General features: G+C 47.9%; 1 protein-coding gene across 4 annotated transcripts in view; it reads right to left on the reverse strand.

Moving 5' to 3' along the window:
* SMAD3 (SMAD family member 3) overlaps positions 1-24,618 on the reverse strand; it is a 115,941-nt gene that overhangs the window by 89,909 nt on the left and 1,414 nt on the right. The gene's annotated exons all lie outside the window — the stretch shown is intronic.

Here is a 24,618-nt window from a genome sequence, read left to right on the forward strand (position 1 = left end):
CTGCCTCCAGCAGTTATTCACAGTCATTAGGACCTGCCCCGGCAGGCCCTGAGTCCCTGCCCTGCCTTGCCACAGCCTTCTCCTCAGGGTAGCAATTTTGAGCAGAGCTTCGACAGTAAGATTATTTTGTGCTGAGTCTACCTTAGAAGGTAGCCAGGTAAACGCCCTCAGCCCTGCCCGGGAGGAGCCGCCAGGTAGGCTGATGGCACCCACTGAACCCCAAATACAGGGTGAATGGGAGCAACTGGTGCTCTTGTCCCAGAGGCTTCACCTCCTATCCCGATGTCACTTCTAGTTGCAACCCAAATACTAGAATGACATTTATTGGTTGGAGGATGACACGTGTTCTGACCTGCCCAAGGCTCACGCTAACTTCCCTGGCCTCGTCTCCTTGCAGGCCACCCACGCCAGCCCCCTCATGCAGTCCTGTAGCACCCCCCCCACCACCTCAGTACCCCCCACAGGATGGGTGGGAACGGATGTGGAAAACTACTAAGTGTTGGGTATGTCTGGGCCTGGGGAGCACCCTGGGGTCATGCAAAGAGCCCTGGACCAGAAACAATGCGATCTGGGCTCCAAAGCCTCGCCTGTGTAACCTCAGGTATACCACTGACTTCTATGAGCCTCTGTTTTCTTTTAGGTAACCAGCCTCCCAGCCAGCTCCAGCGGGCTCCTACCAGAATTGTGAATCCCATATATCAAGTCAGCAGGAGCCTGTACCCAGTTCCTCTTTCCCTTCTTAGCAGCAGCCGCGCTCTGGATGGCTCTGAGGCACAGTGTGCCTCTGTGTCCCTTCAGGACCGGGTTTGCTCACATCCTTCCTCTTCAGCTATCTGAGCCTCAGTTCCTTCTCGTAAGACTCCCTGCTCACTAGGGTTGCTGGGAGGATTGAAAGAGAAAGACGTGTGGAAGCCCCCTGGCCTGGTGCCCTCCTACAGGTCGCTGTGAGGAGGACGACACACCCAGATGCCTGCCTCTGCTGACAAGACCGGACTAAGAACCTCCACGATGGGGGGTGAGAGGCTTGCAGACTGGCTAGGCTGATGAGGTGCCCCTGCAGAGGTGTGGATCCGACAGGCTTTATATTCATGAGGCTCACTAAGGCGTTCAAGACAGATTTCACGTCCATCAATCCACCTGATCTGCACCAGGGTCAGCAAGGGAGGCAAGGTAGAGGTTTTACAGGTACAGAAAGTGTGGCTCAGACAGATTAAAGGATATAAGCCCAGGAATACAGCCAGCATGGGAAGCCAGGGGTCCTGGGACCAGGGTTCTTTCCACTCCACCACGAAAGAGTGACAAGATCGTGGCAATCACAGGGTCAGGTTAGAACACTAATAAAACACATAGCGGGAAGGGGAAGCTTGACTACTGATACCAAGATTCCTACTGACTCTAAACTCGCTCGTCAGCCTCCGAAGCACTCTTCATTGCCTTTCAGACCACACATCGCAGGAACTCGCACCAGGGCCAATTTTGCATGGCCCAGAAGCTGGCTGCTAAGGCTACAGTTCCTTCCCCAAAGCTTCAGGAGAAGCCCCAACACACAGGGAACAGCATGCCCATTATTTCATTTAATCTTCACACCACTACCCTGGTTTGATAATTTTCACTGTTTAACAGAAGAAAGAACCCAAAGGAGGTTAACAGCAGGGGGAGGCTGAACCCTAGAGGTGTACAGCCCTGGAGTCTTGTGCCTTTTTCACTGCACCACACAGTTCTAGATAAAGACCCTCACTCATCAGCACCCTCAGCATCCCACCCCTCCATTGACAAGGTGCAGCATCGTCCGTAACAGTGGTCTGCAAACGTCAGTGCCCATCCTCATCCCACGCAGGCATTTAAAACAGACTGCCACGCCCCAGCCCTGGGTTTCTGATTCAGGAGGTCTGAGTGGGGCCTAAGACTCTGCGTTCCTAACAAGCTCCCCAGGGACGTTGACACTGCTGGTCGGGGACCACGCTGTGAGCAGTGCTGACTTATCATTATTTTAAGATTCACCCAACAGTTGTGGAACGGTTAGGTTAACTATGGCACCTTCACTTGAGATAACATGTATAACTATGAAGACCATGTGGAAACATGGGGGGGATGCTGATGACGACAGCAGGTTGGTACCCTGTGCTGGTCCGGGTACGATTTGCCCTGCAGTCTCTGCCTCATCCTGCCGTGCCCTGCTCTGTATACCCAGACTTCCTAGGCCCCAGGTCAAGGAACATCTGGCAGGGTTTGGATAACGGCAGGAACTCCTGGGAGAGTGTGAGGTGAGAAGAAGGGACAGGCTTGGGCATTCCTCTCCGCTCTCCCTCTCCGTCTTGGGTGGGCATTTTAGAAGCAGCTGCATCTGCTCTAGATAGGCCCACGGGTGACCCTGACCTTGGACTCTGAGAACACCACCTCTTCCATGTGTCCCTCCAGCCTACACGTGGCAGTGACTTTCGGCTCTGAAGTCTGGGTCACCTCACCTTCCCATGTTTGGCTTCTCAGCTCCTTTTTCACCTGTGTAACCAAGGTCCCGTATTAAATTCCCTTTGTGGTAAATACTTGATGGAGTTCCCGCTTTCCTGGGTAGACTGACTGATATACTCTGATTACAGCCATACAAAAAACACACAAACAGACAGTTCTGGAAGGGAAAAATTGTAAACAAGGTGAAAACACGAAGGTTTAAAAAAAAAAAGGTAGGAGAATACCAGTTATTTATTAATTAATTAATATATAAAACTGGGACCAAGCATTTGATTTAAGAGAAAACAAGGAAATGCTTCATGAGGAAAAGGTTGGGGATCCATGAGTCCATGACAACAAATCTAAGAAGATCCAATCCTTATACTTGCATTTCTAAAAACACCTATTTTGGAGAAACCCTGGCCACAGCCACAACGATACCAACAGTTCCCGTGAAAGTACCGGTGGTTATCTGGGGGTGAGTGACTCACCATTGAAGAGGTCACAGCATGTATTGTCACAACGCTGGATCACTAGCCTCTGGCACAGGGCAGGTTACTGGGCAAAACCCCAAACCACCTGCAGCCCTTGTCACCATGAAGGCAGCTCCCATCTCAGCTCAGGCTCTGACCTGGAATCCATCCGGGAAACCCCCTCCGAGAAGGGGGGGGCCCTGAGACTGCTGGGGGAGCAGGAATAATAAATGAGGATGTTCAAAAACGGAGAGGCTTTTGTTCAGCCACACCCATCAAGCATCGTGGCAGCAATGCATGCAGCCCGGGTGCTGAGGGAAGGAGCTTTTTTTCCCACCATTTAGGGTTTTTCTCTCCCAAGAGGAACAATTAAAATCAAAAGAAATAGACTCCATGAAACCAGATGGTAACAATACAAGAAATTATTCTGGATTCCTGCACTGAACTCAACACTGAAATACTGGCAGATAACCAAATGCTCAAGTGGGAAATGAGGGTCTTGGCCTTGGACCAACCACCATTTGGTGGTCTGTTCATAATACTGTACCCTGACAACACTGCACGAAATAGACCAGGAGGCTTACCACTGTAATGGGTACTTGCAGCCCCAAGCCAAAGATGATTTAAAGCCCTAGGGAAATGGGGGTGGGGAATGCAGTAAAGAGAAGCGTCAAGGGCTATAAGAGAAACGTACGTCTACTTTCCCAGCCCTTGAGTGGGATATCTCAGCGTCTGATCCATTAAGCATACTTAGAAAGTTAGCACTCGACTTACAACGGCTCACATCACATAAGCACCAAAAAGTGTAGATTGCCCTGTCCCTCTCCCACACATTCTCCTCTCCCCAAGAAGTTAGTATCAAAGGCCTCACACTTTCAACCCTGGGTGCTAGGTGACATTACCACATAAGACAACCGACTGGACTACTCAACTGACTATTCGGGGAAATGCTTGGCCAGAGTGTGAACTAACAAGAAAAATTACCCCCGATTCATGCACAACACAAGCCAACAAACAAACCAGCCGGCATGAGATCAAGAGACGTGGTCCTGACTCCTGCTTTGCCACTAATTCACTCTGGTCTCAGGCCAGTCACCGTACTTCTCAGGGCCTCAGTTTCCCCATCTGTTAAGGGGACTGGATTAGATGACCTGTCAAGTCACTGCTGACCAGAGGAGTAACAATTATATGACCCATGCTGTGGCAGGGACCCCCCACACACACTTCTCAAGGATATACCGACGACCCCCAACTTGAAGTTCAAGTGTTGAAATGACTGTCCCAACAACCCTCAGCTACTAAGTAGCAAAGTTGGAATTTCCATCATATGTGTCAGACTCCAGACTCCCTGATTCTTCCTCCTACACCAGAAGCGCCAGGATCCAAAGTGCTGTATTCCTAGATACACCCTTCAAAGTCCACCTATCGGTGATGTGAAATAGGAAGGCCCCACCCTGAGCAGGGTGAACCCTGACTCCAGCCACTTCCATGCAGCCTGTCACCACTCCCTCAGGGTGGCCCTTCATTTGACCTGGGTGTGCCCCCTCCTTGCACACTGGTCCAGGCTTCCACGCTGGGCAGGGCACACATAAGCAGGCCCTCTGGGAGAGACTCATGCTCAGGGACCAGGATCCGGCGTGGCTTCAGAGGCAAGAATAGCAGGACACCACCGACTGCTCCACTGGACTCACGCTTCCCCATCCCAGCATCCAGCTGGTGCCACCCCCTCCCTATTGGGCCACTGGCCAGCTGGGTGCCCTGGGCCAAGTCACTTGGCATCTCCAAGTCTCCATTTGCTCATCTACTTCCAAGGATTGTCATGGAGATGAGATGAAATGGAATATGAGAAAGTACTCTGTAAACTGCAAGATGTTGTACGTAGGAAAGGTCACAGTGGTGGTGTTTCCCCTTCCAGGTGGCAGCAGTTGAAAAAGAGCCCCTTATCTTCTGAGGATGTATTGACAATGCTCGTGCACACACATCACGGGCATTTATTTTTGAGGCAACGCAGTGTAGGAAAAGAACTACTCTGTCGAAGAACCGGAGGAATGACCTCAATCCCTGCTCCTCCACTAACATAGAAATTGTCCCTGGTCACCTACAAAGAAAGGGGTAAGTCCACCCAGGGCTGCTGTAAAGATAGAACAATGGGAAATTGCTCTGCAAACCATGAAGTGTTCTATACATCATCCCACCATGAGCCGAAGATAAAGAATGTCACAGACAGAAGGAAACTTGGCTCGTTTTCCTGCTCTTCTATCACCAAGAGGCTCCAAGGGAAAAGAGAGGAAAAGGATAGTTTGTTGAAAAAATAGCCATCATCATTTGGCAGGGAGAGTTGAGGGGATGGGGTGGGAGGCGAGTTCAGGTTTTCGGGGTGTCTCTCTCATCCCTCTGAGGTCTCCTAGCCTGGCTTCTTCAGAACTAAGAAACAAGCAGCCATCTCCTGCCCCCCAAAAGCCCACTTTGCAAGAGAAAGCTGTTGGGCATGCTTGCACTCAGAACTTTGCGGTTTATGTCAAATGCTTTATTTTGGTGTATCCCGGGAACTCTGCCGGTCAGGGTGCCAAGGGGGAAGGGCCCTCCCTTCTAGGGGTTCACTGGGCTCTCTTTGTCCAGAGAAAGGTGGTCCTGACAAAGGAATGAGGTCAGCCCGTGCTGTGGGTGCTGAAGGACTCCAGGTGTGACGTGCTTCAGTCAGCTGCTCCCTCCCTTACTTAAGTGGGGGTTCTGGAATAGCCTTCCTAGCAGTGCTGCACTAAAAGTGGTATGAAAAAGAAGCAAAATACCGGTGTTTCCTTCTCTACTGCCCCCACCACATGGCCCAACAGCTTTGCTGCTTTCGTGGGGTTTTCTCCCCCAACTTTTCCTGCTCGCCTCTCTCTTCCAGGTGTTTTCACACTCACCTGGCCTGGGCTTTGCTCTCCTGTGCCAGCCAGTGTTGCTACGGTGGCTTCCCCAGCCCCTGCCTAACCCACCTGACAAGTAAAGCTAAGAAAGAACAGTGTGATCAATCCACCAAGTCTATTGGGAGAGGCCACTTCCACTTAGCAATGGCTAGACCTCGGGTGCCCAGCCTCCCAGCCACATCCTCTGCGATTGGCTCCAGGTGAGGGCTCCAGGTGAGGGCCCCAGGCACTCCTGGTTTCCAGAGCAGAGGCATCAACACTTGGCAAATGGGGGACAGGGTAAACAAACCCCAGGCCAGAATTACACACAGATGATTCCCCCTGTGATAAAGGTGATAATGGGGATAAACTAACAATCCCCTCCCCCTTCAAGCTCCAGGTTTCTATTTTTACTCTTCTAGAGGAGCTCCGGTAATCACGTCTGAGCTATCAGCCAGCCGGGCCACAGTAACTCTAAGAACTCTGATCTAAATAGTGGCTTCCAAAGGGCCTGGCCTGCTCCGCCTGTTTCGGGCAGGGCTGGCATCGCAGCAAAACAATTTCAAAGCACGGAGACCATAAACACAAAATTAAAAGGTAAAGTAAAAAGGGAGGAGATGTTTACTGGAAACTTAACTTCTGCTGCCCAGAAAATATAGGTCTTTTTTTAAACACACACACACACACACACACACACACGCACGCACGCACACACATAATGCCTCTGCCGCCCACCTTAAGAAATATGTACTTTGCTCTATATATGGCTTTCTTATCTGCCCGATTATGCTCAGCTCATGACTGTGAAGCCTGGAATAATTACCCACAGAGAAGTAACAGCCTTGGCCCCGGCCAGGGCCTAAGAAAGCCAGCCCTGCATTTATTGATGGTCACCCCACTTGCTCACAGGACAAACTGGAGTTTTCTGATGCACAGATAATCATTTCCATCCATACCTGAAAGGCAGCCATCGCTGAGAGGGTGCCAGGTGGCTACTGGAACCAAGAACAATCATATTACATGGTATTTCTGGGTCCAGAAAGAAAGGCTTTCCAACTGAAACTACGCAGGAAATTAAGGTGGGCAGATGGTAATCATCAAAGCAGGGATCTGGCAAAGACCACCCCGCCCTTGCAGGAAAAGGAAAAAGCTAGAGGAAAATTTACTCCTGAAAGCAGAGAGTTTCGATGGAGGCAAGAACAGAAAGTCATTCCTGCTGGCAATGGGGTGCCCACTGGGGTTGTTCCCCAAAGACAATCAATATCATGTTAGAAGGGGTTAAGATACACCCCACTGGATAGGAGGCAGGTGTGTCCCTTTCACTAGGTCAGGCCCACATTGCTCGATGCATTTGTCTCATTCCACCCAGTATTCCCCCTCCTTCTGTACCCCTAAGTACTCACCATGTGACTGTAGCACAGAGGCCTTCATTACTATTGTCCCACACTTGTATATTCAACCCCCCAGTAAGAACGTAGACTCTGAGGGCAGGGGCCATAGCTTCCATTTCTGAGTGAAGCTTCCATCACGAAGCTTGCTCAGCTTCATAAATATTTGTTGACTGATGGAGTCCTCATTTGTCTGAAAAATAGCAACCTATAATCTGGCGTATGTCTACACCTACATCGCAAGCTTGCATCCCATTTTAAAAGCTTCTCAAGCCCCACCCTCTACTTTCACCCCCAACCTGTGAAATCCTTCCGGGTTGATCAGAACTGACAAGTTCTCTTCCCTCCTGGAGCTCGTTTCATACCCATTAAGTAGCCACCTTTCCATTCCTACCACCACAACATGTCCTCCCCTCCATCTAAAAAAGATCCTCGAATTCGGCTACCTTTTCCCTTAATGTTTAAAGCAAAGCTGCGCCCCCATCAGACTTCCTAGGCTATAGGGATGGGATCCTCGCAAGAAACCAACAACTGGGCATAAACAGGAGTATTGAGATGATACAGCTTATGAAGTGGCGGGGTGCTCTCAACCCAAGACAGGGACACTTCCTGAGCCCCCGGGAACAGCACACGTACCCTTGCAGCCCCTAGATTCCACCAAGCATTGCCAAGGATCTGACATCAAGGTGTGCCAGCGTTGGCGGAGGCCTCTGACTTAGTTTCATGAAAAATGTGTGGGTGTGTGTAATGGTCTGTTTAATCCATTCCTGCTCCACCCCTACCCTTGCTCCACCCCCTACTTAGTACTGAGTTTCCTAAGCAAAAATAACCAACTACAGATGGTTCCCCTACTTCAGAGATGTTGAGAAACCACTGACCCAGAGATAGCAGAGGACTGAGGCTCCAAACCTCAGGGTAACTATTCACCAACGGCAGTTATGCTTACCAAATAAGCATACTTCCAGAATCCAGAACTTTTTTCTTTCTGGGTGCATGCACTTTCTTTGTCTTTTCTTTTCTTTTTCTCTTTTTAAACCAACCACTATCACTTTCCTCCCCCGAGAACAGATGTAACGCGGAACCACAGCTTCCCATAAAAGTTGGGGTTATGATTCTCAAGCCTGGCTCCACATCAGAATCACCTGGAGAACTTTAAACATACTGATTTCCCAGGTTCTACCCACAGAAATTCTGAAGTAATTGGTCAGAAGTGTAGTCTGAGCATCTGAATTTTTATAAGCAGCCGGGGCTGAGGATCATCTATGCTGAGCCCAACAATCAAATGTCAATCATTAGGAAGCAGGAGTCCCAGCTGCCACAGCTACCCTGAGCCTCAAAACCTCTTTCCATCCTGTCTTCAACTGAGGGCCCCCGTCTCTAGCCCTCAGAGTGATTGCACAGTGATCCTGAAACTATCTGAATGAGTAACAGTCAGTCATTTCTTTGAATGCAAGCTCAAGAATTAGAATGTTTGAGCAGAAGAAACTTTAAAATCCTGCTAATCCAATGCTTTTGGTTTATAGAGGAGGAAACCAGGGGCGTGGGGTAGCAAAGTGACTCACCCAAGGTCACAAAGCTGGTTCATGATGAACCAGGCCTAGAACCCAAGTCTTCCACTTGTAGTTCTCTCTCCTGCACACCAGAGAGGAGACCCTCTGGTGACAGATGCCAACAAAACCAATGGTCGTTGTTTATTTCGTGTATGCTTCCAGCAGCCATTGTCTAGTTGCTTCATCCCTGGAAGGTGCCATCTCCTCATTGGCCTTAAAACAGCTGAGGGCAAAGATGGTTCTCTTTAAAGATTCCTGAGCATGCTGGTCAAATCATAATCCTTACTGGCTGGCGGAGGTTCATGGAAAAAGCCATTAGCAAAGAAAGCCTACCCCAGTTTTGAAAGGGTGCTCTGTTGAGCTGCAGGTCTGACAGACTGAAAGCCAGCAGTGGATTCTGGTTTCTTGTGGATAAGAGAGAGTTGATTGTTGGTTTCAAAATCTCTAACCAACCTGTGAACACGTTTCCCTTCCTTCCTGTATTTTTATGGCACCACGGTTGGAATGCAGCTGGTCCTAGAAGCACAGGCTTCCTGTGCTTTGGGCTACATGAGAATTCCTTTTTGCCTACAGACTGATTTCCCCAAGCCCAGGAATAGGGAACAGATTCTCATCAGGTAAGCTTCATCTCCACACAAGCATGGAAGCTCCAGGTGAGCAGGGGTATATACGACTGTCCAAATCAGCAGCGTCTTTACAGCTCCTGGACCACAGAGTGTGGTGGCATCACCACCAGTACCTAAAGATGCTCAGTAAATATCTGATGAGTTGAACCATGCTTTTAATCGAGTTAAATAAGGTCATTAAGGAATGGGCCATCTCTGAAGGTAGATCATCAGATGTAAAGTTAGGTTTGTAAATATATGCATCAGGAAAAGAGCAAAAGGCAAGAACCAAGGAAGAGAGGGCAGAGAGGTGTTGTGAAACATTAGAGCTGATACCGATATGTGAGATTCGCTTCAAGCTTGTCATTTTGTAGATGCGAAGACTGATACCCAGAGAAGTCAAGCGGACTTTCCTGAAGTCATAAAGCCAGCCTCCACCAGAGAGTGGCCACGGGGCCTCAGCCACACCAGAAAAACAGGATGCCAAGATACCAGGCCCTTCGTGTGCACATCTCTTTGTTCACTTGCTGATTCTACACTTCACTGAACCTGGAGCCTCTGATAATGATGACGGTGAAGACCAGTGTATGTGGTAGGAGGGGGGTAGGAAGAAAGTTCAGTTCTGGGTGTTGCTGGGATGTTCCAACATCGATGCACAGACAGCATTTGGAACTGAGGGTCTCCAATTGTGGAGAACTACAGAGCTGGAAGTCATCCCCACGGTGAAACGAAGGGAGAGAAGTTATTCGAACTGTAATTTTCATTCAGCCCAGCTGGGTAGAACAAGGTCCAACACATGGTCCCATTTTTCCCATTCCTGAAGTTAAGGCCGATAGACAAAAAGTGAAAATAAAAAACACAGTGGCCAAAGGATGACATTTTAAAAAGATTCTTGGATCAAAGTCCCTTTGTGAATACTGTTATTTCACCCTCCTCCTGACAGTAACCACTTCCCACATGAGCCCCAGTAAGGCAACCGTGAAGCCCACAAAAGAGATAGAAATATGACCACACTTCCCTCTTATAAACAGGCGATGGTAAACATCTGCGACCACTGGTCCACAGCCGTGGTTAAACAAAGGGTTGGGGGCACCCTGGAATGGCTGTCATGGCCTCCATCTCCCCATATGCTCACTCTCCCTCTGTGAGTGGTGAACTTGGGCCCTTAACTTCAGAACCGAAGCTGATCAAACAGAACCAGCCTCACACTGGGACAACTTAGTTCAGTTTCACGGCCAGGCTCACCTGGCCACCACTCCTGGAAACTGAACAGTTTTCAAGGAAAGTTGCTGCTTTGGTTCCAGGCCCATGCTCAAAGGTGCCTCTCAGTAGGGGACCAGGCTAAGAGGGCAGGAGGACATGTCACATGTTTACTGAAGTGTGCAATCTGCCCCTGCCCAACCTTACCTCCTGGATCAGCAGTGGTGATAGATTCTCTTTTTTCAACAAAAGCAAAAAGTGCAACTCTTTCAATCAAGTAAGAAAAACAGGCAAACCTCAAACAAACATCTTTAATTAGTTTTGAGATGTTCCCCAGAGTCCCGAGTTATCCCAGCTCCTACCTAGATCAATAGGAAAATAAAACACGAGGCCTTGGGACAAGCTCTGTTTTCTCCAAATTGGAGTGAAAAAGTATTTGCAGTCCTGAAGTCAGTTATTAGCTGACTGTGACAGGAGACTCCAGGGTATTCCATGTCTGCAGAAAGTTCCATCAGAACACGACAACAAATTATATAAATCAGCCAGCACTTTGTTTCTAACCACCCAACATTTATAGAACTCTTATTTCTTCATCTATATGCTTTCAGAGAAAGTTTCCAGTAGATTCAAAGCCAGTGAGGCACGCACAAAGGCACTAAATGTGCAATTAAATTGCACATGATTTTGAAGCTAGAATACTGACCGCAAGCTCCTTTAGAAAATTTCCCCTCGGGGCAAGAGGCTTGTGGCTCTGTGCCCTGCCCCCACTGTATACTCAAAGGCAAGTTTTTATCTTCATTTTGTGAACAGGAAAACAAAACTGGTGGAAGGGTGGAGACAGAAAGCTGAACTACCTTAAAGGACCTGGCTTGGGTGACAAACATGTCATCCCCAGGCACATCCATTTGTCTCCCTGAGCCCCAATGTCACACCTCTCGCAAAGCTGCCCCATGGCAGACTGCTGCAGTCCTCCCAGTAGATGCTCCAAACAATTACATAATTGTTTCTCCACCTCAACTATACGTTCCATGAGGGCAGGAACTGGTCTCTGACTGATTTACCACCATATCCTCAGAAATTAGCAAGACTCCAGGTAAGTGTTCAGAACTTTACTCAGAGAAGAAGGAACTCAACAAATAATCAACAAGTATTAATTAAAATTTACTAAGTGCCTGGCACTGTGCTTAGTACTAAGTACATGATGAGTCAAAGTAATAGCCTGGATTCTTGACTTCAAGAGGCTTATTCTAATCCCTTATTTCAGCCATTGACTGCACGGGACACAATAGTAGCCAATAAGATACCAGGAGGCTTCTGGGAGGGAAAGGTTTTCTTCCTAGATGAAGAGATTCCCCCCCACCTCCAAGGAAAAGCAGCCTTGGCCGCCCCTGGATGCAACTGTGTAAAAAGTGTAATGACTGGAGCAGCTGTGACCATCACTGGACCATGAGGGGTCAAGTTTGAAGACAAGAAGCCTTCAGGCTAAAGATGGCAGAGCAGAAAGATGGAAGGCTCCCAAGTCCTTGCTGATGCCTCAGACCTCCCTGCCCTAAACTCCACAGGGGTAGATAATGAGCCCCCACACTGTTGAAGCTGTTAGTTGGATTTCAGGTTACTCATAGACAAAAGCATCCTAGTACAGTGAGTCTGAACCCTGATACAGCGTATCGGCTGGATCAGAGAGGCAAGGGGCCACCTGGCTTACTGCAGTACCCAGGCAGGAGGGACCGAGGGCCTCCAGTATGGAGGAGAGGGTGGCAATGGTGAAAGAGCTGGGACTTTAGACACAGAAGCAGATTCCACCTTACCCACAAGATGGCCTGGTCATCTCCATGAAGCCCTGGACCCAGGTCCCACAATGACTGTTCGATGAACCAGAACATAAATAACTAATGCTCCCTGCCCATACGCATCCACATACATGCCTCCTTGTGTGTGTGTGTGTGGGGGTGGGGGGTAAGGAGAATGGGTGGGGTAGGGAGAATGCATCTTGTTCTATTTATAAGACATGGCACAGTCACAAAGGATGACAACCAGAGCACCACGGGATCAGCTGAAGTTCTCCAAGCAAGTGCCAAGTTTGGTTTGAATTTACATTTCACTTTTCTCAGCCTGTAACCAGTCCTCTCTGTCACTCCAGCAGCTCTCCTTGGAGCTCATCAGACAGGGCCTCCCCAACCATGGTAACAGTTCGGTTGGAGAGCATAACGGACTCAAATCCCACTCTAGACTTCCAATAAATCATTTGGGGCAAGAGAAGGGTGAGGCTCGGAGGACCTGCAGAACTAATCCTGAGAGCATTAAGTAGGAGTGAAACAGCGCAGTCTTTCCGCGTTCCCTACAGAATTCCATTGGCAGGGGGGTTATTTGGGGCCACACGCTCCAAAGAGGCCCTGGCACATTCCATGCATTTACCACAATCAAAGAGAAAGAAAAGGCATGCTTGCTGTTATTTTTAATTCCTTCCTCAACGCCTTCCAAAATTCTTCAGCAGAAGGATTATCCCCTAACTCCCACCAGCTCCCAGCCAGTAGTATCTTTGAGACCTCAGCTAAATTGGAGCAGAAGAGGTCAGCTCGCAGAAGTCTCCCGGCCATTAGACATCATCTAAGTTGCCCTGAGCCTCGTGGCATCTCCTGGGTTTCAAAGTGACATGGCCTGATGAGGATGCAGACATTCCAGAGCCAGGTGAATGCCATACCATGCCTCTACCGGCACTCCCAAAACCCCTAGACACACCCGACCTCCACCTCCCACCTCTGCCCCCCTTCCCTTCAGAGCAGCCAGCAGCAAAGCCAAACATCCCCTAACTCCTACTCCAGTTAAGTAAGCTCTGGTGCTAATGTTACCATGTTAAACTATCTCCAAGGTCTCATCCAGTTTTAAAATATTATGTTGCCAACTTGCGGAATGACCTTAGGCAATTCATTTCACTTACAACAGCAGTAAATAATTCTGACACTCCCTTATACTTTGTCAGTGGCATATAAACTGGCGACTCTAACCCTCCCCGTTACCTTGGTCAGGTAGCATTGATCCCTGGTACACAGGCAGGGTCCCTTAGGGTGACTAGACACCCACCTTTGTCTGGCCATCATTAGTAACAGCTCTGCCTCTTTTCACTTTTACACTTGCCCTGGTTTGTTCAATAAATGATACTGTCACCCTAGACTATAGAAGGGGTAGAGCTTTGGAGGCAAATCCAGCTCTGTCTTTCATCGTGAGACCTAAGGCAACTGTTTTATGAGGATGAGAATAGTAGCCCTTTCTTGGGAAACCTGGAGGCAGACAACCAGAGCCAGGAACCAGAGACCTGAATTTGGGTTCCTGTTTTACCAATGACCCCTCAAAGCCTTGGTGTCTTCTTCTATCAACAGGGATGATTTCTCCCTCCCAGCATACTGCAGATGGCTGAGGAAGATCGGGCAGTGGATCCACGGCCTACCATGGGGGATGGCATGCAGTTGGCACTCAGATCATGCCCCAGGTACCGGATCACTCCAGGTGAGAGGCTGCAGGTGATATGCCACAGGGCAGCACAGCTGACCCAAATCCTTGCTTGGACAAGGGGGAGAACATCATCTGTGGGGCCCCATCTGGTACCAGGCCCCACAGCATACACTGCCTGAGTTCATACCTCCACTGAAATCTGTGTAAACATCTGGGTGTGCACTTGGAAGCCTTAACTCCTTCTCTGCCAGAAAGGGTTTTTAGCAATACTACAGAGTTGTGCTTCAAAAAGGAACAGTTGGTGACATAACAGAATATTTTACAGTCTGCAAAGTGCTTTTAATGCATAGCTCATCTGTGTAAATAACTTCAACAATCCTACTGAAGGAGATGTTATTTTTCCCATTTTACTGGTGAGGAAAGGGAGGCTCAAAGAAGTTAGGTAACGTGCAGTCACCAAAGCAGTAAGTGAGGGAGCAGGGATTTGAACTCAAGTCTCCTGAATATAAACCCAGAGCTCTCCACTGCAGTTTGCTGCCCCTTCAGCAGCATGTCTCTATCAATGTTTTCAAAAATGGTCTGTGAAGTAGAATCAGTCCATGGACACAAAACTTTATCTTCTAAGATCCTTAAATTCACAACAACCTAAAAAAGCTGACTTTAACCAGATAAATTACACCCAATCTCTCCATGGTCAACATCATTTCTGTTTCCTCTCAGTGATAAAATAAATCAACACCACCAACTTCAATTATTTTACTCTCTTATTAAGGAATACAATTTGTTTTTCACACACTTAACAGCCTTTTACGAGCCTGCATAGAGAATGCAGGTCTTCTTGCTGGTTGCAGTGTGGTCTGGGACTGGGAAGCCTGGCCCACGTGTTCATCAATGAAGAAATGAAAAACACTGACCGGAGACATTCCACACAGAGGCACTGTGCCAGGTGCAGGGAAGACCCAGAAAGAGGCCAAAATCGGATCGAGAGCCCTTTGCCTGGGGACACCAGGCGTGCATGGAGCCCAGCAACATTCCGCTTAATTTCCCAAAGAATCCATGTCAAGGGGCTGGCATGACTCACGGACTAATTACCTGAGCTCTGGGGTTCCCAGAGTCGTCCTGGCTGTACAGCTCGTCTTCTCTCCTGATGGCGAACAAACACTATTTTCATCCTGGTCCAGACACAGCCTAAAGCTGTCCACATGGCGGTGTACGGGATGATGACTGTGACCTGGATAACTCAGGCAGAAAACCTGCTGTTGCTGGCCATGTGGGGCGGGGGAAGACAATGAAACACGAACAGAATGGTGGCTTCAGCCACACCACTCCCTGCTTTAAAATCTCCTGGGTGCTTACAGAGCAGGCGGGGTCCAAACGCCAAGCTTGGCTGACCAAAATGCCCTTGGCAACACCCTTCTCCAACTCTTCTCTGGCTACTCCCTCGTCCGCGTTCTGGCCACCCCGAAGTGTCCTGCCTGCCTCACACACCAGGCCCTTCCCTCTGTCTGGACAATGCTCCACGCGGCCTTCACCGCGCTCCCACACTCCTGCCCATCCTCTGAGGTCCTGCTCGAGGATCAGCTCCTCTGTGAAGCCTTCTGACTCCCCCAGAAAGCTGCTCTTCCTCTGGGCTCCCACACAAGACTGTGTTCAACCATCACTAGTGTCTTTCCTATGAGTCTACCATGACTGTGGTTATTGCGTCCCTTTTTGCCTCTATATAGTTCAGAGACAGAACTTCCATCTCTGCATCTCTATACCGCGTTAGGCCCAGCATAACGTCAGTGCCCAATAAATGTATCCAACAAACAAATGCACTGTCAGTTGGCCAGCTCTCTGCTCCACTTCAGACCAGCGGCTGCGATACGTATCACCTTCTCCCTCATCTGCATGGGATTCACTATGATCTGGCTTCAAGGTGAAGGGCAGCAACTTCTGAGGAAGTCCCCACAATCCTGTCCGTATAATGGAGCCACCCTGAGAGGATGGTGCTAAAAAGAAGCTTGATTCTCTCCACCACTGGTGGGTCCCCGAGCAAGAGTACAGATGAAGGCCCACAAACCATGTCACACTTCAAAACTAGAAGGTAACAAACTGTTAAATAGAATGTGTTCTATCCTCCTACCTTGAAAGATACCTTAATACAAAATGGAAGGCCAGGTTTGGAATACAGAATTCTCTGACCCCTTGGTTACACTTAGGGAGAACTGGCGCCAAATCCCTGCCCACCCCCAATGCCGAGCCACACTTCCAAGGGCTTCAGGCATCCCCATGCAGACACCACAAACCCCAGTTCCATCTGATTCCTCCATCTCCCTGTACCCCGTGTCAGCCCTCAGGACCATGGGTACGCACGCTGTCCATGGCCAATGCAATCTTCCCTCATGCAGATGCCTGAGCAAGAGGCCCACACAGGACTTGGAAGCAGGCTTAAGACCCCTGGGGCAGGGAACTGAAGGGGCCGGCCCCGAAGGGTGGTCTGGAAGGAGGAGGTGCAGGCTCTAGATGGGCCACCCCTTGGCCCTATAGCTCTGCCCCATGACAAGGAGCACATCCAGAGGAGGGCCAAAGCACAGTCCTCTCAGCCCGGGGCCTCTCTTGTACAGAACTAAGGGCAGTCAAGGGGACCCCTGCCCGTGCGTAGGTTATTCTGAAGCCATGAGTAATGGCACTGACCATTCTCACTTGCCAGCCAAGCCAACTGGTAAGGTGGTACTTCAGGGAAAGCCAGAAGTGCCTTCCAACTGGGCCTCAAAAAACACCAGCAACAATAAACATCACACACTTCCACACACTTCCAGGCAGGCTATCAGTGACAAGTGCGTGAGTCACAGCATTTCTTCTTCAGGATCTTACCATCCCCCACCCCAGGAGCACTGATTCATCAAAGTTTGTTTTCAATACTATTATTTTTAGTCAGCCAAACAATTTTTAAAATGACAATAGAGAAGGGGAGAGGGAAGGGCAGAACCACCTAAGAATGAATTGTTTCTCTTTCAATAGCCTGTCAAGCCCTAAATCAACAAACGGCATGGTACATAGTCATATGCTCTTAGGATACATGTGTTGATGGCAGATTGTTACTACATAACCCAAGGTTTTCCCAATGATGAGCTCTGAAAGCAAGGGAGGGGGAGTCCTCTACCAGAATTGACCGACACTATCAGTCAAATTTCCCCCTTGAAAGGGAGAATGAGTATTTACTGAGCACCTACTATGTGCTGTGAGCTACAAATATCAGCCAACTGTTTGATCTATCTCATCTCATTTGAACTGATTTATATGAAGTCGGTGGTCCCGTCCCTATTTTATGGATGAGGAAACTGAGGCTCCATAAATGGAAGCAAGCGTACCGAAGGCTGCCACATAGCTAGTAAGTGGCAAGCTCCAACCCAGGTCTGTCAGACTCCAAAGCCCTCAGCTCTTTTTTCATTACTGTACTCTTCCTGTCCACGCAGCCCTCCCACCCCTACTCCCCAGGTGATAGTTTAAGAATCTGTTTGAGTAGAGATAAATGGCAACATACAAAATTTAAAGGGTAGCAAAACAAACTAACTCACCCTGCCTTCACATGCAGAGAAATAGACTCCACTTCGTGTCTGAATGCAATGAGAGTAAGAGAAAGTTTACAATGGGGGAGATTTGAAGCAAAAGAAAAAAACCAATTTCCATCATCAGTGTCTGCTTTCAGCCACTTTTAACTACTCAAAAAGTCCTTTCTGGATCCATTACTCCACATTTGGGCTTAGCCCAGAGGTGATTTTTTAAGGAAAAAATGCCTTTTGGCATTTTTGAGCTGTGACAGCGTAAAAACAGACCTTTAAAAAACACACCCAGAAAGCATTACTATTTTCAAAAGTCCAGTCGAAGACAAAAAAAATGGTGACACCTCAGAGCTACAACTTGGCTTGGCAGTTTATGATGTAACACTTAGCAGCAAAAGCCACCAGATTTGTCACTCTGTAGGTTTCAAAGGCAAACCCTTACACAGTATTTCTTAAACAATACTCGACCTCAACCCCCAGCAAAGCATTCAAGAGAAAAACTTGCCAGATGTAAGCGGGGAAAGCCATGTGATACAGAAGTACTATTTCAGGAGAAACTCACTTTTCATTTCCTAGCTGGGGTTTAAACTTGTAACCTCCATGCGGCCTAACAAAAGGCCCATGCTTACGCAATCAAGTACAGCCTTTCTTTATATAGATGCTTGAAAATAAATAAAGGAAGCTTTCTTGGTAAACTCTGACATATGAGCAAACATTTTCCACAGGTATCCTCTATAATGCCTACCTCTTACATTTAACCATTTTTAGGCATTTGTGGTCATTAGTTTAAGTAAACTTCCTGCTCTGAGAATAGCCAAAAACAGCAACAAAAGAAGAAAAATTGCTCACTGCATCTCAAGACACACAGCCTCCACATCTTTATCCCAGTGTTGTTATTTTTATATTCCTTTGTAGTTAAATTTCACTGGTTTTGACTCACAAGGTAAGGAAGAGGCCGGGGTGGGGGTGGGGGTGGGGGGGTGGGAATAACCAAAATTAAAGACTGAATGATAGTTTTATTACTTTCATTTATATAAATGTATTGGCACCAGATTGATCGGGTCTTAGGACATTAACAATTAAGAAAGATCTGTGATTCATTGATCACTGGATTTGTGCAAATGACAGCTTCTGAAATGCTTGCATGCAAACTACTTTAGAGTTAGAAAGGCCCTCCAATACAGCTTCTCTAAGCCTGTTTTCCAGCTGAGAATATCTGTGGCCCAGAGATATTAAGTGACTTGCCCCAGGTCACACAGCTAATCAGAAACACAGCTAAGTCCAGAACCTACCCAGGTCTGCTGATTCTTGCCTCCAAAATGACCCCTAAAACCTTGTTTATAACTAATATTTCTTTGACAGCATTTACAGGGAGAAAAGACCTGCTAAACAAACTTCAGCCGAGTCCAGAATTAGCCAAACCTCTTAATTAATAGGCTTGTGCTGTGTTTTCATTTTAAACTGAGTCTCTCTGTCAAAACATTTTGCAGCCGTGTGCCACTGCGGCAGGCTGCTGTTTACAGCAGAGGCCTCAGATAAGCAACAGCAGATAGTGTGACTTGTGCTATAGATTTGTTATTTCTAAAACTGTTAATTAAGTCAAAACAAAGAATAACGTTACACACACACACACACACACACACACACACTTACCCTTGTTTGTCAGGAGTCAATAAACTGCAGAGCTTGGGGGATTTGGGTCTTTGGCATCAAGAAAACAGTATTTACAAATTAACTACAGTGAACACATACACCATTATGTTAACTTCACAAAACCCGTGTGGGCAGCCAGTGGACTAGATGCTCTAGGAGGGTAGGGACAGGCGCTGCTTTGTCCCTGCTACCTAGCACAGGGTTTGGCCCCTGGTGGGCACACTGAAGGAAAGCATAAAAATGAAGTGGACAAGTTCTCTTGGTAGCTTTGTTCTAAAATTGGGAATGGAGTAAAGTTTGAAACCAAACTTCTGGAAGGTAGGGTTAATAGGGCAGCTTCCAACTGTTTCCAGGAACCATTGTGCTTGAAGATGGGGAGATTGAAGGTTCGGCCTGGGAACTTGTCATGGTCAACAGATGATTCCCAGCTCTCTTTGGGGAGGAGCTAGTCCCACCCAGCAGTTCACCAGCCACTGGTGTCAGCAGAAGGCTAGTAAGTAACCCCAGCCCCCAGCCCCATGCATGGTCAGCAGGCTGCCTGCAGAGCAGCCTTCCTGGGCAGTCCCCTTCCCAGATAGCCAATACCATCGGATGTGGATTTGGGGAAGGGAGCCGGTGGATTTAATATATCAAAGGAGATAAGGACAAAAGCTAATTAGGACTATTCATGAGCCTGGTTGATTGAGAAAGCCCATGCCACCTGAGAGAGAACATAACTGCACTTACAGGAGGCTGGGGGCGAGGAGGATAAAGATGGTGGGAGAACAAGGCAATGGGAAGAAAGTCTGATTTCAATTGTTAAAGCAAGCACTGCTTGCTTCTATTTATTTCATAAAGGAACACCTGGAGAATAATGGCTGTACTGTGCGTGCATCAAATGGCATTAAAATCTCCTAATAAATTAATGAGTGAGAATTAATGGTCGCTCAGTCCAATAAATTGTGTTAATTTTATTTCCATTATAGTAATATCGCAATTACAAGTTTACATTATTAAACCAATATTTAGTTTTCAAAACCTCATTTTAACTGGATTCCCGACGTGAGAAGCTTGAGCCAAATTCTCTCAATTTCATCCACTTCTTACATTTCTCTTCAACTACATGACTACTGTATTCATTGACTTTTTTCTATTAGAATTGTCATTTAAAACTTTATGTCCTTGCAAAGACTTCAAAAAATATATCATTAAATGCTCTCATGTCCATTCAGTTTGAAACGTAGGCTTAAAGGATCTGCTTTCAGGAAGTGTTAAGAAGAGAAAGACTAGGTCACACTCCAACTCTGAGATGCTAAACATCCAGTCATCTCCATGTCGTCAACTTTTTATCGACACTGTTATAGTGTGAGCTAATATATCTAAGGTCTTTCTCATCGAGGAAACCTGAATTTCAGGTTTGCAAATACTAAGCTACTTTTTTACTTCAAAGAGAGAACGCTGGACAGTGGAGTAAAATCCTGCACAGAGGTCACTAGCCCTTTGGTGCAACCTATAAGGGAACAATGCACAGCAGTGCTCAGGTTAGTAAAAGGCAGAAGATAAAGATGGCATTGCCTCATTCTTGTAGGCAACTGTCACCACGTACCCAAAAGCTCCCATGATCATACTGCAGTCCAGAATCTTCCTTTGGATAACAACTCCTGTCTTGTTTGTGGTTTTCCACCGCACATTGACCCCTTCCTCCTCCCACAGAATTAATGGTCTGTCCCCCCTGTCCCTGGACACTTTGTACACTCCTCGGCTGCAGCTTAGGCCCTGTATCTGTATCTTTGGGCAAGTCTGTCTCCCAGACTAGACAAGGAGCTCCTTAGGAACAGGCGCCCTACCTTGCTCATCATAATAGGTATTTAATAAATGATTAATTTATATGAATGAATAATTTAGTAGTGAATGAATGACACATATAGAGAGTGAAACATAACATATCTGTCAAACTCACTGGTTTACAAAACACTTTCACAAGCCTCATCTCATCCTGATTTTTGACAGGTGCAGACCTGAAGACTCTGAGACATTGAGTGAACTCTTAAATCCATCCAGACATTAAAAGGGCAAGCTCCAGGACCTGGAGAAAACCAATGGCTGTCATTATTTTGTTTTCTAACACAGTGACTTCCACAGTATTTAAAAGTCTCATCATAGTCCCCTCCTCCCCCCCAACCCCCCAAAAAATACCACTCCATAGTAGAGTTCCTATTTCTTTTGATGGCTGGGAGTAAGAAAGAAATAGCAGTTGGACACTCAAATAATGCCCTATTAATGTTTCCCTTACTGAAGTGTAAGCTCCTCACAGGCAGGGTCCATTTCAAATTTGTGTCTGCACCCTCACCCCTTGCCTGGAATACTGACTCAGAACTGCCATAGCCAATAAATAATGAATCAACAAACTCCAACTCTGTAACATTTAATTAGGAGCTATGAGCAAGGGGCTGTCTGCAACACACATTGGCTCAAACATTCAACTCCTGGGTGCAACAGCAAGATTCAAGGTTACAAATGTCAAGGGAACGTCAAGAGGCCCCTGGGTTCAGCCATGGCTCCGAGCCAACCCCACAGTCAGCTACCGGTCGTCCTTATGGGCCACTCCTCTTTCCCAGGCCCTGTGTGCAACTCTCCTGGTCAAGGTTAACAGCCTTGGCAATAGGTCCGTCCCCAGAAGGCTGAGAAAGGAGTGTTAAAGATGAGGATCTGTTCCGTTTCTCCCCAGGGTGAGAGCCTGGCAAAGTCCAGGCAGGTAACAGGAGGAGGCTGTGCTAAAGGAAGAGACGCACAGAGAGGGAGGCAATGGCATGTACAAGAAAATTCCCCCATTTCCTCTGGACTGGGTGCTTCGACACAAGAAAGACAAAATTCCCTTCCAAACAAACCAGGCCATAAGCTGGGTCCAGTTCCCAATGCCTGGGCCAAGGCATGGATCCCATTGGTAGAAGCACAAGTTATCAAGGGTCCATCAAAACAGTCATATCTAAGTGTGCCTGGCTTCTTATTGCTGACATAACATGCACACACCTTCTCTGTCCCTCGGTGGCAAGTGCTAAGACTCCATTCTTATAAACCAGCCAGGGAGATACCTGCAGCTTTATTCAGGTACTTAGGCAGGTAAGGAGTGAGATACTGCTACACAACTTGTCGAAGTCCTGGCCACCCTGTCAGACCTCGGCGTATCCTGACAGCCCCTGTGTCAGTGCATCTAAATCAAGCTCTCACCACTTCCTTGCCATGGGTCTCTTTCACATTCTTGGTATCAGTAAGCCTGTATCACTCCAGTTCTCCTGATCACTGAGACAGGTTAGAGCTGGTGTAATAGAGAAGCAAGCATGATCTGGAAGGCCCTAATATACAGCTATAATTGCCAAATGTTACTGTTGCCGCTTATGATTACATAGTAGCCAAAACACGCCTGTCAAAATCTCCTTAGACTGAGGGGTCCTTAAGCCCCAAGGTCCAGACCTGCAGAGTACTTTTAAGCACCCAGTACCCCCACCCACCATACACAGTAGGATAACTCATAAAAGGCAGTGTGGAGAGAGCAGACAATTTGACAAGCAACACAACAGTCTACGGAGCTTAGCAGACAGAACGATATCACTAGCATGAGGCCAGCTAGCCATCTCCCCAAGACGTGGCCTTTCGTTGTCTGCCCACGACCAAAACAGTAGCAGCTGTTGCCAAGGGAGACAAGGTGACCCAGAGGCGTGGGCACAAAATCCGGGGATGGAAATCCATTTTGTCTGGATCCACCCAAGCAACTGGGTTTCCCTAACTGAGAAAAGACTAAAAAAAAAAAAGTCTGCCTTACCAGTCCTTGCTGGCAAGGTAGTAGATGCCCCCCAGTCCTAACAGGTCATGAGAAAGCCAGGGGGCAAGTTAGCTTGAACACTCAGAAATATTCAAAGCATTCATATGCCTCAAGCTGCAGACAACTGTAAAAGAGAGGAAAAGCAGGCCATAGCTAGGTTCCCCCAGAGGGCAAACTTTTACCAAGGCAGGGGAAAGAGCAAGGCCTCTCCTCCAGGCTGTCACCAGCACACAGACTGAACACTGGCAAACTTACCAACAAAAATTCACACTGCCCTCCACCTCTCCATCCACCCCTGGTCTCCTTAATAGTGCTTTAGCATTCAGCATTCAGCAAAGAACTATTCAGAACCTTCAAAGTAAATAGCAGCATGGGGTGGAAAAAGGAGCACATTGGGTCAGAACCCCATGTCTACAACAGCAAGCATTTTCACCTCTTCTCCAAAGTTTTCTCGACTTTAAAAATGAGATAAACCTTAAAAGCCTAACTGCCTTATCTCTTTTCCAGGAGTTTCTTTCTTTCTTGATTTCACAACACCCTGTGAAAGTGCTCTGTAAACTGTAAAACACTTTACACAGCTGCTTGTTTTATAATTGATACCTTTTTTTTCCTTCTGTTTCAAGCATAAGGCACTTGTCCTTAATGCTCCTGGACAGGTAAGAAGGCAGGTTTCACAAACTCCTCCCCAGGCAGGAGAAGTAGGACATTCATCACTCACTCACCCTACTCACCCACCCACCGTCCCACCCCCGACTAAAGGAGGAAAGAAGAATGAAGAACCAGAGCTGGGACCAGAACCCAGGGCTCAGTGACCATCACATCACACCACCTCCTCTGAAGTCAGTTCTGGCTTGGGATCACACGCCCAGAGCGCACTTCCCAGACAGTACACCGCCTTCCCTCCCCCTTTATTGACTGGATCCACCCAGTTAAAAAAAAATTATTATTTTTTAAGTCAGCGCTCCCACCATATGTGGCATTTATTTCCAGAGAAGGCCTGCTCTGGGTTTCCGGGGACAGATGTTGCTTTGTGCCTGCCTGACAGGGCTGGCAGCCCTTGTACAGCTGCCCCAAGCAGGTGGCCAAGGATGGGGACCACTGCTGGCCCACGAGTAAGGATGACAATCTCTGTGGGACTCAGGCCCTAGGAACAGTCTACTCATGCCTCTGCAGCCTGGGACCCCAAGGACACCCCCCCCCCACACACACACACACACACTCCTGTGGTGCAGAGTCAGACTTTACAGGGGGCTGAGAGGGAGAGACAAGAGGCCAAGGTGTCCCCTCATACCCCAATTTCCATCCAGGCGCAGCTAAACTAAGAGAAGGCCCTGGGGAGTGGAGAGAAGTCACTGACCCCTTCTATCAGCCATCTGTGAGCTCCCTCCTAACCTCCCTAGCTAGCGTGTGGTGGAGGATAAAGGAGGTCCAGGCAGATGGCAAAGCGCTTTAGGAAGGAGGGCTCTGCAGGAATGCAAGGGCCGCTTCGAGGCCCACTTTGGGGTGAGTTTTGTTATCTCCTCAGCTCCAAGCCCCCTCTGTTCTGCATCTACCCGCAGTCTCAGCCTGAAAGGAGGGCAAAAAGCAGTCGGAGGAGGCAGGGGAGAAGATCCTACTCT

This window comes from Rhinolophus sinicus, linkage group LG03 (genome assembly GCF_036562045.2).
Source record: "Rhinolophus sinicus isolate RSC01 linkage group LG03, ASM3656204v1, whole genome shotgun sequence".
NCBI lineage: Eukaryota > Metazoa > Chordata > Mammalia > Chiroptera > Rhinolophidae > Rhinolophus > Rhinolophus sinicus.